The following is a 13,444-nucleotide window of genomic DNA, read 5'->3' as shown; positions in this document are numbered from 1 at the left end:
TAAAAGGCGGGATTTCAGAGCGCTGAGAACAGCTGAGAGGAGCGGAGCCGAGCGGAGGGAGCGTCCGATAAAAGGCGGGATTTCAGAGCGCTGAGAACAGCTGAGAGGAGCCGAGCGGAGCGGAGGGAGCGTCCGATAAAAGGCGGGATTTCAGAGCGCTGAGAACAGCTGAGAGGAGCCGAGCCGAGCGGAGGGAGCGTCCGATAAAAGGCGGGATTTCAGAGCGCTGAGAACAGCTGAGAGGAGCCGAGCCGAGCGGAGGGAGCGTCCGATAAAAGGCGGGATTTCAGAGCGCTGAGAGGAGCCGAGCGGAGCGGAGGGAGCGTCCGATAAAAGGCGGGATTTCAGAGCGCTGAGAGGAGCCGAGCGGAGCGGAGGGAGCGTCCGATAAAAGGCGGGATTTCAGAGCGCTGAGAGGAGCCGAGCGGAGCGGAGGGAGCGTCCGATAAAAGGCGGGATTTCAGAGCGCTGAGTGCAGCTGAGAGGAGCCGAGCGGAGCGGAGGGAGCGTCCGATAAAAGGCGGGATTTCAGAGCGCTGAGAGGAGCCGAGCGGAGCTGCGACCGAGTTCGAAGTGACGTCAGGAATCAGATCGGGACGCGACACAGGGGAGGCACCTGATTGGTGAGTAGGTTCAGGTGAGTATTTCTACTTATCGACAGTAACTGAAGTAAAAAGAAAGGGAAGGTCTGCAGGTCTTATAGGAAGTAGCGTTTATTTTTTAGTCAATCAAGGTCCCTCGTGTAGTTAACATTCTCTAAATTGAGAACAATTTAAAGGAGTAAACTCCTTAAAGTTAGTGGTAAGTAGTTTTTCTTTCCTTTTTTTTCCTCTTGACTTTGGAGTTGTTCTTAAGCTAATTTAAGGGTTAAGTCATGGCAGGAGATCCCAGGGCCGTGTCATGTTCCTCTTGTGGGATGTGGGAATTCAGGGCTCCTTCCTGTATCCCTGATTCCTTCACCTGCGGGAAGTGTGTCCAGCTGCAGCTATTGTTTGACCGCTTGACGGCTCTGGAGCTGCGGATGGACTCACTTTGGAGCATCCGCGATGCTGAGAAAGTCGTGGATAGCACGTTCAGTGAGTTGGTCACACCGCAGATAAAAATTACTGAGGGAGATAGTGAATGGGTGACCAACCGACAGAGGAAGAGTAGGAAGGCAGTGCAGGGGTCCCCTGCGGTCATCTCCCTCCAAAACAGGTATACCGTTTTGGATACTGTTGGGGGAGATGGCTCACCAGGGGAAGGTGGCAGTGGCCAGGTTCATGGCACCGTGGCTGGCTCTGCTGCACAGGAGGGCAGGAAAAAGAGTGGCAGAGCTATAGTGATAGGGGACTCGATTGTAAGGGGAATAGACAGGCGTTTCTGCGGACGCAACCGAGACTCCAGGATGGTATGTTGCCTCCCTGGTGCAAGGGTCAAGGATGTCTCGGAGCGGCTGCAGGACATTCTGGAGGGGGAGGGTGAACAGCCAGTTGTCGTGGTGCATATAGGCACCAATGATATAGGTAAAAAACAGGATGAGGTCCTACAAGCTGAATTTAGGGAGTTAGGAGTTAAACTAAAGAGTAGGACCTCAAAGGTAGTAATCTCAGGATTGCTACCAGTGCCACGGGTTAGTCAGAGTAGGAATGACAGGATAGCTAAGATGAATACGTGGCTTGAGAGATGGTGCAAGAGGGAGGGATTCAAATTCCTGGGCCATTGGAACCGGTTCTGGGGGAGGTGGGACCAGTACAAATTGGACGGTCTGCATCTGGGCAGGACTGGAACCAATGTCCTAGGGGGAGTGTTTGCCAGTGCTGTTGGGGAGGGTTTAAACTAATGTGGCAGGGGGATGGGAACCGATGCAGGAAGTCAGTGGGAAATAAAGTGGTGACAGAAACAAAAGGCAGTAAGGGAGAGTGCACAGAACATGACCGGACAGATGGTCTGAGAAAGCAGGGCAAAGACCAAGGGAAGTCTAGATTAAACTGCATTTATTTCAATGCAAGAAGTCTGATGGGCAAGGCAGATGAACTCAGGGCATGGATGGGTACATGGGACTGGGATGTTATAGCTATTACTGAAACATGGATAAGGGAGGGGCAGGACTGGCAGCTCAATGTTCCAGGGTACAGATGCTATAGGAAAGATAGAGCAGGAGGTAAGAGAGGAGGGGGAGTTGCGTTCTTGATTAGGGAGAACATCACGGCAGTAGTGAGAGGGGATATATCCGAGGGTTCGCCCACTGAGTCTATATGGGTAGAACTGAAAAATAAGAAGGGAGAGATCACTTTGATCGGATTGTACTACAGACCCCCAAATAGTCAACGGGAAATTGAGGAGCAAATATGTAAGGAGATTACAGACAGCTGCAAGAAAAATAGGGTGGTAATAGTAGGGGACTTTAACTTTCCCAACATTGACTGGGACAGCCATAGCATTAGGGGCTTGGATGGAGAGAAATTTGTTGAGTGTATTCAGGAGGAATTTCTCATTCAGTATGTGGATGGCCCGACTAGAGAGGGGGCAAAACTTGACCTCCTCTTGGGAAATAAGGAAGGGCAGGTGACAGAAGTGTTAGTGAGGGATCACTTTGGGACCAGTGATCATAATTCCATTAGTTTCAAGATAGCTATGGAGAAGGATAGGTCTGGCCCAAAAGTTAAAATTCTAAATTGGGGAAAGGCCAATTTTGATGGTATTAGACAGGAACTTTCAGAAGTTGATTGGGAGAGTCTGTTGGCAGGCAAAGGGACGTCTGGTAAGTGGGAGGCTTTCAAAAGTGTGTTAACCAGGGTTCAGGGTAAGCACATTCCTTATAAAGTGAAGGGCAAGGCTGGTAGAAGTAGGGAACCTTGGATGACTCGGGAGATTGAGGCCCCAGTCAAAAATAAGAAGGAGGCATATGACATGCATAGGCAGCTGGGATCAAGTGGATCCCTTGAAGAGTATAGAGATTGCCGGAGTAGAGTTAAGAGAGAAATCAGGAGGGCAAAAAGGGGATATGAGATTGCTTTGGCAGATCAGGCAAAGGTGAATCCAAAGAGCTTCTACAAATACATAAAGGGCAAAAGGGTAACTAGGGAGAGAGTAGGGCCTCTTAAGGATCAACAAGGTCATCTATGTGCGGAACCACAAGAGATGGGTGAGATCCTGAATGAATATTTCACATCGGTATTTACGGTTGAGAAAGGCATGGATGTTAGGGAACTTGGGGAAATAAATAGTGATGTCTTGAGGAGTGTACATATTACAGAGAGGGAGGTGCTGGAAGTCTTAACGCGCATCAAGGTAGATAAATCTCCGGGACCTGATGAAATGTATCCCAGGACGTTATGGGAGGTTAGGGAGGAAATTGCGGGTCCCCTAGCAGAGATATTTGAATCATCCACCGCTACAGGTGAGGTGCCTGAAGATTGGAGGGTAGCAAATGTTGTGCCTTTGTTTAAGAAGGGCGGCAGGGAAAAGCCTGGGAACTACAGACCAGTGAGCCTGACATCTGTAGTGGGTAAGTTGTTAGAGGGTATTCTGAGGGACAGGATCTACAGGCATTTGGAGAGGCAGGGACTAATTAGGAACAGTCAGCATGGTTTTGTGAGAGGAAAATCATGTCTCACGAATTTGATTGAGTTTTTTGAAGGGGTAACCAAGAAGATAGATGAGGGCTGTGCAGTAGACGTGGTCTACATGGACTTCAGCAAAGCATTTGACAAGGTACCGCAAGGTAGGTTGTTACATAAGGTTAAATCTCATGGGATCCAAGGTGAGGTAGCCAATTGGATACAAAATTGGCTTGACGACAGAAGACAGAGGGTGGTTGTAGAGGGTTGTTTTTCAAACTGGATGCCTGTGTCCAGCGGTGTGCCTCAGGGATCGGTGCTGGGTCCGCTGTTATTTGTTATTTATATTAATGATTTGGATGAGAATTTAGGAGGCATGGTTAGTAAGTTTGCAGATGACACCAAGATTGGTGGCATTGTGGACAGTGAAGAAGGTTATCTAGGATTGCAACGGGATCTTGATAAATTGGGCCAGTGGGCCGATGAATGGCAGATGGAGTTTAATTTAGATAAATGTGAGGTGATGCATTTTGGTAGATCGAATCGGGCCAGGACCTACTCCGTTAATGGTAGGGCGTTGGGGAGAGTTATAGAACAAAGAGATCTGGGAGTACAGATTCATAGCTCCTTGAAAGTGGAGTCACAGGTGGATAGGGTGGTGAAGAAGGCATTCAGCATGCTTGGTTTCATTGGTCAGAACATTGAATGCAGGAGTTGGGATGTCTTGTTGAAGTTGTACAGGGCATTGGTGAGGCCACACTTGGAGTACTGTGTACAGTTCTGGTCACCCTATTATAGAAAGGATATTATTAAACTAGAAAGAGTGCAGAAAAGATTTACGAGGATGCTACCGGGACTTGATGGTTTGACTTACAGGGAGAGGTTAGACAGACTGGGACTTTTTTCCCTGGAGAGTAGGAGGTTAAGGGGAGATCTTATAGAAGTCTATAAAATAATGAGGGGCATAGATAAGGTCGATAGTCAAAATCTTTTCCCAAAGGTAGGGGAGTCTATAACGAGGGGGCACAGATTTAAGGTGAGAGGGGAGAGATACAAAAGGGTCCAGAGGGGCAATTTTTTCACTCAAAGGGTGGTGAGTGTCTGGAACGAGCTGCCAGAGGCAGTAGTAGAGGCGGGTACAATTTTGTCTTTTAAAAAGCATTTGGACAGTTACATGGGTAAGATGGGTATCGAGGGATATGGGCCAAGTGCAGGCAATTGGGACTAGCTTAGTGGTATAAACTGGGCGACATGGACATGTTGGGCCGAAGGGCCTGTTTCCATGTTGTAACTTCTATGATTCTATGATTCTATGATGGCTGTTCCCTAAATGTTCCCCCACTGACACTTACTCCACTTGGCCCACCTCATTTCCCAGAACCAGATCCAGCAATGTCTCCTTCCTCATTGGGGCAGAAATGTACTGGGCAAGAAAGTTCTCCTGAACTCACTTCAAAAATTCCTCCCCCTCTGTGCCACTTATATTATTACTATCCCAGCCTATATTGGGATAGTTGAAGTCCCCCATTATCACTACTCTATGATTCTTGCACTTCTCTGAAATTTCCCTGCAAGTTTGCTCCTCTATATCCTTCCCACTAGTTGGTGGTGTATAGACTACCCCCAGTAGTGTAATGGCATCTCTATTGTTTCTTAACTCTAACCAAATAGACTCTGTCCTTGACCCCTCCAGGACACCCTCTCTCTGCAGCACTGCAATATTCTCCTTAATTAATACTGTCAGCCCCCCCCCCCCACCTTTCTTTCATTCCCTATATTTCCTGAACACCTTGTATCCAGGAATATTTAGTACCCAATCCTGCCCTTTTTTGAGCCAGGTCTCCGTTATTGCTACTACATCATATTCCCATGTGGCTAATTGCGCCTGCAGGTCACCAACCTTGTTTACTACACTTCGTGTATTTACACATATACATTGTAAACCTATCTAAGACTTTCTTGTATTCTCTCTTAGTCTGAGCCCATCTAATACCGTACTATTTCTTACTCTAGTGCTATCTGTCTCTCCCAGTCCTTTGTGCACCTTGTTTCACCTTTCCAATGCTACATCCTGATGCCCAACCCCCTGCCAATTTAGTTTAAACCGCACCCCCACAGAGCTAGTGAACCTCCCCGCAAGGACATTGGTCCCAGCTCCGTTGAAGTGCAACCCGTCCGGCCTGTAAAGGTCCCACTTCCCCCAGAATTGGTCCCAATGCCCCAGGTACATAAAGCCCTCCCTCCTGCATCATTTCTCCAGCCATCTGCCCTATCCTCCTATTTTTATACTCATTAGCACGTGGCACCGGGAGTAATCTGGAGATTAGTACCTTTGAGGTCCTGCTTATTAATTTCTTTCCTAATGCCCCAACCTCTTCCTGCAGGATCTGCATGGTGTCCTTCATTCTCAATCTCACTTTTACAGCTTGGGCACATTCTGTATTCTATTAACTCCATACAGAATGTAGTCAGGAACATTTTTAGTTTGAAATCTGACAATTTAATCAGCTATACATCCATTTCATTAACCTATTTTATTTGTCCATAGATTGGGGCAAATCTCTGGGTTTTAACTCCCTGTGCATTCCCCGATAGAAATATCTCCCAGACTTTGTTTGATTAATCTTTTTATAACATCACTTTGGGTTGTTTTGAGGCTAGGCTTTGTTCCTGGAACAATCGGGAAAAACCTGTGGCAAAATTCCACAAAATCGGTCACTAGGGGAAAGTTTGCACTGCAGCAAATGTTAAATCAAATGATTCCCTAGCAGCTTAAGGAAAAGTCTCTTTAGTTTTATTTAATTTCAATATCGGCACACGTGCAAAATAATATGATGATGTCATTGTGCACTGATGACATTGCCACGTACATCTGAAGACCTCCTCAAGATTGAGCTTCAAACAATAGAACAAGTGGATAAATTAATGTACGAGGAGTCTAATGACACCAGATGGCTAAAGTAATGAAGAGGTTAAATGGAGACAGAAATTACAAAAAAAATGCATTTAACAACATGAAGGAGTTTATGTGTAACCTTAAAATCAGGCCAGTGATAAGAAATAGAATGCCTAAGTGGTTTGTGGTTGACTCGACAGCATTGTATTGATGAGAAAATTAGATTCTGATCAATGACGTAAGAAGACTGACAAATGTATGCTGAAACATTAGTTGGACAAGAAGAATATTAACGAGAGGCTCCTTGAACTGGCACAAGGGAAAAGAAAAGTGATGAAGCTGATTATCAGGAGAGAAATTACCCTAATCCTCATGCAGGTGTAACATCAAGGACTGATAAAATCCACTAGTGCAGCGATCCAAACATATAAAGTGCACTGATCGCCAATCCCCAAAGTAGAAAAAGCACTTAGAGTGAAGTATTTTAAAGGGGTTGGATATTTATATTACAATGTTTTTTTTCTGCAAATGTCTTTTTCTCCCAAATTTCTCATTTTTTCCCCTGAAGATGCTGATTCATGCTGCAAATGGTTCCATAGTAGTTGATCACTGCCTGTTACCTCACTCAAGTGGCCGTTCAAATGGTCTAAACAATGATTCTCTGCAAGCTATTCAACTGTGGAGGGAAATGGAGGGAAAAAGCAGTCAAACATGATTCTAGCCTCACCTGTGAACTATGTGTAATGAAGTCATAAGCCCATTTACAAAGAAGGGGTACATTTTGTTACAAGTAATGTGCAAAGGAAATTATTATCCCCCAAAACCACCACAATATCCACATTGCCTGGGTCACTGGATAATCATCAGGAACAGGAAAGTCAGCTGCTTTTTCTTGTCCCAAACTCAGGAGTGCTGACGGTAATTGTAGAAGCCTTGCCACTGCCCTGGCTGAGATCTGCTACCTCACCACAAACCAAAGAATGGACCAGGGACCTTTTCTGATCTGTATAGCGCAGTTCCACACTGCGTAGTGCATTTATTGACTGAACCTGCCAGACTATACCTGTAAGATCTGTTGCGGTCATTTTAAGTCGAGATGAGAGAGAATTTGTATAAGCCTGATTACTGACCTTTGCGTGCTAAGTGTACATGGTGCCCCCAATGATCAAAGTGTAGTTGATATAGTTATAGTTGAAAATTTCAAATGAGCTATTTATCATTCTGCGTGGGAGGTTATCTTTTTCATTGCATGTAAGTAGTTGATGGGTCACCCTACAATTAAATGCCTTTGAAAAACAAATAGATAATGATTTAGCAAGTCCACTATTATGCAGCACCAACGTCCTCTTGTAGGATCCATTGGCAAGTTAAAATATTACTGATAGCATGCCATGCCCCTGCAGTAATAGTCCATTAGAATGTCTGAAAGTGGAGGAGGCCTTAGATGTACAACATTAACTAGCCTACTGGAGACTGTTAATACATTATCACTTCTGTCACTCTCAAAGCCCTTGCAATTCCTCGGCAATCCTTTAGAAACTGCAAATCCACCTTAGCAGCTGAACCAGGCAATCAATCACTCAGAAGCAAGAAGAGAAGGGAGGCAATTAAATGACACTGTTGTGAGGAATAAGAATGGTGAGATTTCTACTCCCTCGACTGATTTAGTTTAGTCAGCATGTGTTTTGCACACATTGGAACAATTAACCCCTCTTCATTAAGACATGGTGTGATTCTAATTTCCCTCGGTTTCTTGGCAAACTGAGATGTTCCATACCAACAACAGGATGAGAGATAAATGTGATACACCAGTTTAATCACGCAATTTTCAGTTAGACAAAATGACGGCATTATAACATGTGACAGCAGGAAGCATTGGCGCTGAGACCAAACTTAGGCAAGCTAAAAATAAATAGCAGTTTAATTGGTTCAAAAATCTGATATGTTGTGCAATTTTATGTAAGAGCAGAAATAAGAAATGAATGATTTAAGATATGTTGTTATATCGCAGCGGCATTTTTCAAAGTGCTAAAATGGTATCATGAATATTATTGGTCTTTGGTGATAAGTTTTTTTTGACATAAGTCGATAGAATTTTCAAACTGACAAAGTTCAACTTTGTTAAGATATGTTTGCTTTCAGAAAAAATTTTACGTTGTGTAAAGGGTTAAAAACTAACTTTTACCGTTATCAGCCCTAACCTCCTTAGCAAGTTGATGTTGTTAAGTCAGCGTGCCACAGGATCCTCAGCTAAAACGATGACTTACTGTCACACCGCCAAGCACGGGCAGGACTCTTGACAGTGTATAAATATGCAGCTCGAACAAGGGTCCAGGGTAGAGGTTGAGATGCCGCACCGGAAGGGGCCAGCTGGACTACGCGTTCTACCCAGAGGAGGCACAGGATGATATTGTTTTAATTCTCTGTAAATTACTGCTTAAAGACTGAAATGTATTAGAACTCACATGTGTTTGAAATAAAGAACCGTTGTACCCAATTTTGGTGTCACTTCTGAATTCATATAATTGGCGAGCCAGCTAAGATTAACAAAACAACGGTTCAGAAGCTTGACCCATAAGCGGGTCAAACAGGATAGGCTGGGCTAGTACAACCCCATTTGTTCAGAAAGGAAACCGACTTGTCGGGAGTGAAAGACTTATAACAAAGTCCGCCAGTAATATAGTGGTCATGGGGACGTGGAAGAGGCATTCAAAAGGAAATTAGAGGTGTTCCCAAATGAATTGATAGAGGAGATAGTGGGAGTTGAAATACCATATGAAACAGCCAAGAATTGGATTCAAGGTAAAATGGTGAGCACCGTATACATAGTCCGGTAGAGAGAAAAAAAAAGTTCTTCTTTGAGAAGCTTTTTTGAGATAGTCTGGAACTGGGTAAAATCCTGTTGGAACGAGGTGGGTCAGACGCAGACAATGGATGCGACTGCCTCTGAGGATTTTAAAAAAGAGATTGCGCAGGAGGATGCGGAGTTAATATCAGCGGAGTTGACATCAGGGGCACGATTTTAACAGTGAAAAACGGGTGGGTTGGGGGCGGGGGGCATTCAAAATTGCAACCATTTCAGACCCACCCCCAAACTGCCTCTAACCCACCCATTTCCGGCTTTCACTGGGGCGGGCGACCAACCCGCTCCCAGGAAGCGGGTCGGGCCTTAAATCCTTTCAAGGCTTTATGGTCCTCCATTTTCCAAAAGTTTCCCACATCAGCCCCAGGGGGCCAGGAGTCCCAGGCTTTCTCTTTCACACCTCATTAAAGGAGGTGAGGAGGCCCGAGACTAACATGGGTTTGGTGGCTTTCTGGCACAGCTTGTGGGCCGGGAGGAGCAGGAGTTCTTCCCCCAGGTCCAACAAGCCTACCTGCAGCGAAAATTGCAGACCCTCCCCTCCCGATCGCGGATCCCTCCCGATCCCTGATCCCTGACCCCGATCACGGACCCTTGACCCCAATCCCCCCCTCAACGATCTCGGATCCCGGACCCCGATCCCCCCCAACGATCGCGGACCCACGCAATGTCCGCTGATCCCGACAGCCCCCACCATGGCTGACCCCCGATCCTTACCCCATGTCTGATGACCCCCCCTGCCAACCTATGCCCCATATCAACCTATGCCACTTGCCAACCTATGCCCATGTGCCCACCCATATCCCCCCCATGTCCACCCATGCCTCCTCCCCATCCATATAAACAAAGACTTACATGAACACGTCCTCTCCCTGGCTGGTCTCCCGTCTGACTCAGACCAGCCTGTCAATCAGAACATAAGAACATAAGAACATAAGAAATTGGAGCAGGATTAGGCCAATCGGCCCCTCGAGCCTGCTCCGCCATTCAATAAGATCATGGCTGATCTGATCCCAACCACAAATCTAAAGAACACAAGAAGTCGGAGCAGGACCCGGCCACATAGCCCCTGGGCCCTCTCCGCCACCCACAGGGCATTGACCGATCCGAACTCAGCTTCATGTCCAATTTCCTGCCCGCTCCCCATAACCCCTAATTCCCTTTACTTCTAGGAAACTGTCTATTTCTGTTTTAAATTTATCTAATGATGTAGCTTCCACAGCTTCCTGGGGCAGCAAATTCCACAGACCTACCACCCTCTGAGTGAAGAAGTTTCTCCTCATCTCAGTTTTGAAAGAGCAGCCCCTTATTCTAAGATTATGCCCCCTAGTTCTAGTTTCACCCATCTTTGGGAACATCCTTACTGCATCCACCCGATCAAGACCCTTCACAATCTTATATGTTTCAATAAGATCGCCTCTCATTCTTCTGAACTCCAATGAGTAGAGTCCCAATCTACTCAACCTCTCCTCATATGTCCGCCCCCTCATCCCCGGGATTAACCGAGTGAACCTTCTTTGTACTGCCTCGAGAGCAAGTATGTCTTTTCTTAAGTATGGAGACCAAAACTGTATGCAGTATTCCAGGTGCGGTCTCACCAATACCTTATATAACTGCAGCAATACCTCCTTGTTTTTATATTCTATCCCCCTAGCAATAAAAGCCAACATTCCGTTGGCTTTCTTGATCACCTGCTGCACCTGCATACCAACTTTTTGATTTTCTTGCACTAGGACCCCCAGATCCCTTTGTACTGCACTACTTTCCAGTCTCTCGCCATTAAGAAAATAACTTGCTCTCTGATTTTTCCTGCCACATTTTCCAATATTATATTGCATCTGCCAAATCTCCGCCCACTCACCCAGCCTGTCTATATCCCCTTGCAGGTTTTTTATGTCCTCCTCACTCTCTACTTTCCCTCCCATCTTTGTATCATCTGCAAATTTTGATATGTTGCACTCGGTCCCCTCCTCCAAATCGTTAATATAGATTGTAAAGAGTTGGGGACCCAGCACCGACCCCTGTGGAACACCACTGGTTACTGGTTGCCAGTCCGAAAATGAACCATTTATCCCAACTCTCTGCTTCCTGTTTGATAACCAATCCTCCACCCATGCCAGAATATTATCCCCAATCCCGTGATTTTTTATCTTAAGTAATAATCTTTTATGTGGCACCTTGTCGAATGCCTTCTGGAAGTCTAAATACACTACGTCCACTGGTTCCCCTTTATCCACCCTATACGTTATATCCTCGAAGAACTCAAGCAAATTTGTCAGACATGACTTCCCCTTCATAAAGCCATGCTGACTTTGTCCTATTAAATTATGCTTATCTAAATGTTCCGTTACTGTCTCCTTAATAATAGACTCCAAAATTTTACCCACCACAGATGTTAAGCTAACTGGCCTATAATTTCCAGCCTTCTGCCTACTACCCTTTTTAAATAACGGTGTTACATTAGCAGTTTTCCAATCTGCCGGGATCTCTCCTGAGTCCAGGGAATTTTGGAAAACTATCACCAAAGCATCCACAATCCCTACTGCCACTTCCCTCAAGACCCTAGGATGGAAGCCATCAGGCCGATCAGTCGGACGGCAAACCGACAAAAAAAAAATAAAAGATGTCCTTAATTCAAAAAGCGTAAGGACGTCCAGGAAACCCATCCTTCCAGGTTCCCCATGCACAATTTGACCCACCCTGCCCCCTTCCCGGCTCAGGGTCAAAACCCAGGCTTTTCACAGCAAACGCCGTGAAAAAGTTCCGTATAAAGAGAAAGAAATTAAAAGCCCACAGCAAGCATCGGAGGTTGGAGTTACTGTGAGAAAGAAATAGAAATGAAAAGGTGAAAGCCCGACCTGCTGAGTGTTTCCAGCATTGTGTTTTTATTTTAAAAAGGGAAGGCTGCTGGTTTGTTTTCTGTGTGAAGTGTGAGCGAATGTGTGAAAGTTTGCTGCTGGCTACATGATCTTGAAAGATTAACAGTGATGTTACCAACTGATAATTTGCTTATCAGAAACTGCTGCTGTTTTAATAGATTTGCATTTCTTAAGGAGGTAAACAAGTTCTATTAGGTTTTCTAGGGCTGCCTTTGTTTCTTTTCTTTTTAAAGTTGAAAGCTGTTTAACGCTCTGTAGTCCTGCCTTTGATATTGGGAATAATTTAAGCACTTTAATCATTGTGTTTTCTAAAAGAACATGCTGCTTTACGTCTGTTGGTTGTTTTCTGTGCGGGTGTTGTTTTTGAGATATTGGTAAAGAATCTTACAAGACCAGGTTATAGTCCAACAGTTTTATTTGAAAATCACAAGCTTTCGCAGATTATCTCCTTCGTCAGGCCAAACCACCTGAGGAAGGGGGAAGCCTCCGAAAGTTTGTGGGATTAAAAATAAAATTGTTGGACTATAACTTGGTGTTGTAAAATTGTTTACAATTGTCAACCCCAGTCCATCACCGGCATCTCCACATCAGGACTATAACCTGGTCTTGTAAGATTCTTTACATTTGTCAACCCCAGTCCATCACCGGCATCTCCACATCATTGAGATATTGGGGCAGAAATCACTCACAGAAATAACGGTGAGCTCAACAGCGCTCTCCGTTGTTTGTGGCGAAATGGAGGAGCAAGTTCCAGCGTTCGCACATGCTCAGTGAAATGCAGAAATCCGGAACTTGCTCCTTCTGGTTCGCCGGTCATATGACAGCTTCAAATTAAAGGGATATCGCCGACTGCAATCAGAGGAATCATTGAAAAAGTACAAACTTGCTTATCTGCCCAGCTGGAAAGTAACTAATTTTGCCACAAAATAAGTACGCTCAAAAATACAGGTCTAAACTAAGTTTTAAAGGCACGGTAAGTCTTAATGACTGCCAAACAACTAAAAATTAACTTTTAAAAATGTGGAGTCTCATTGTTCCTTATTTTAATAGTTTTTGGTCATAAAAAATATTTTTTTGGATTAAAAATTTTTAAATTTTTTTTGCTTTTCCCTTCTGTCGCCTTTATTTAATTCAATTATTTCTTACCCTCTCTTTTGTTCGCTGTCTATAACTGTTTTTACATTGACTTTAATGTTGTACCTGTCACTTCCGGGTTTATCAATTCAAGCCTGCAGAGACAGTTAAAAATGCTGCGATCTGATTGCGC

This window comes from Heptranchias perlo, chromosome 15 (assembly GCF_035084215.1).
Source record: "Heptranchias perlo isolate sHepPer1 chromosome 15, sHepPer1.hap1, whole genome shotgun sequence".
NCBI classification, from domain to species: domain Eukaryota; kingdom Metazoa; phylum Chordata; class Chondrichthyes; order Hexanchiformes; family Hexanchidae; genus Heptranchias; species Heptranchias perlo.
The sequence above is the reverse complement of the archived record's forward strand: the minus strand, read 5'-3'. Positions refer to the sequence as shown.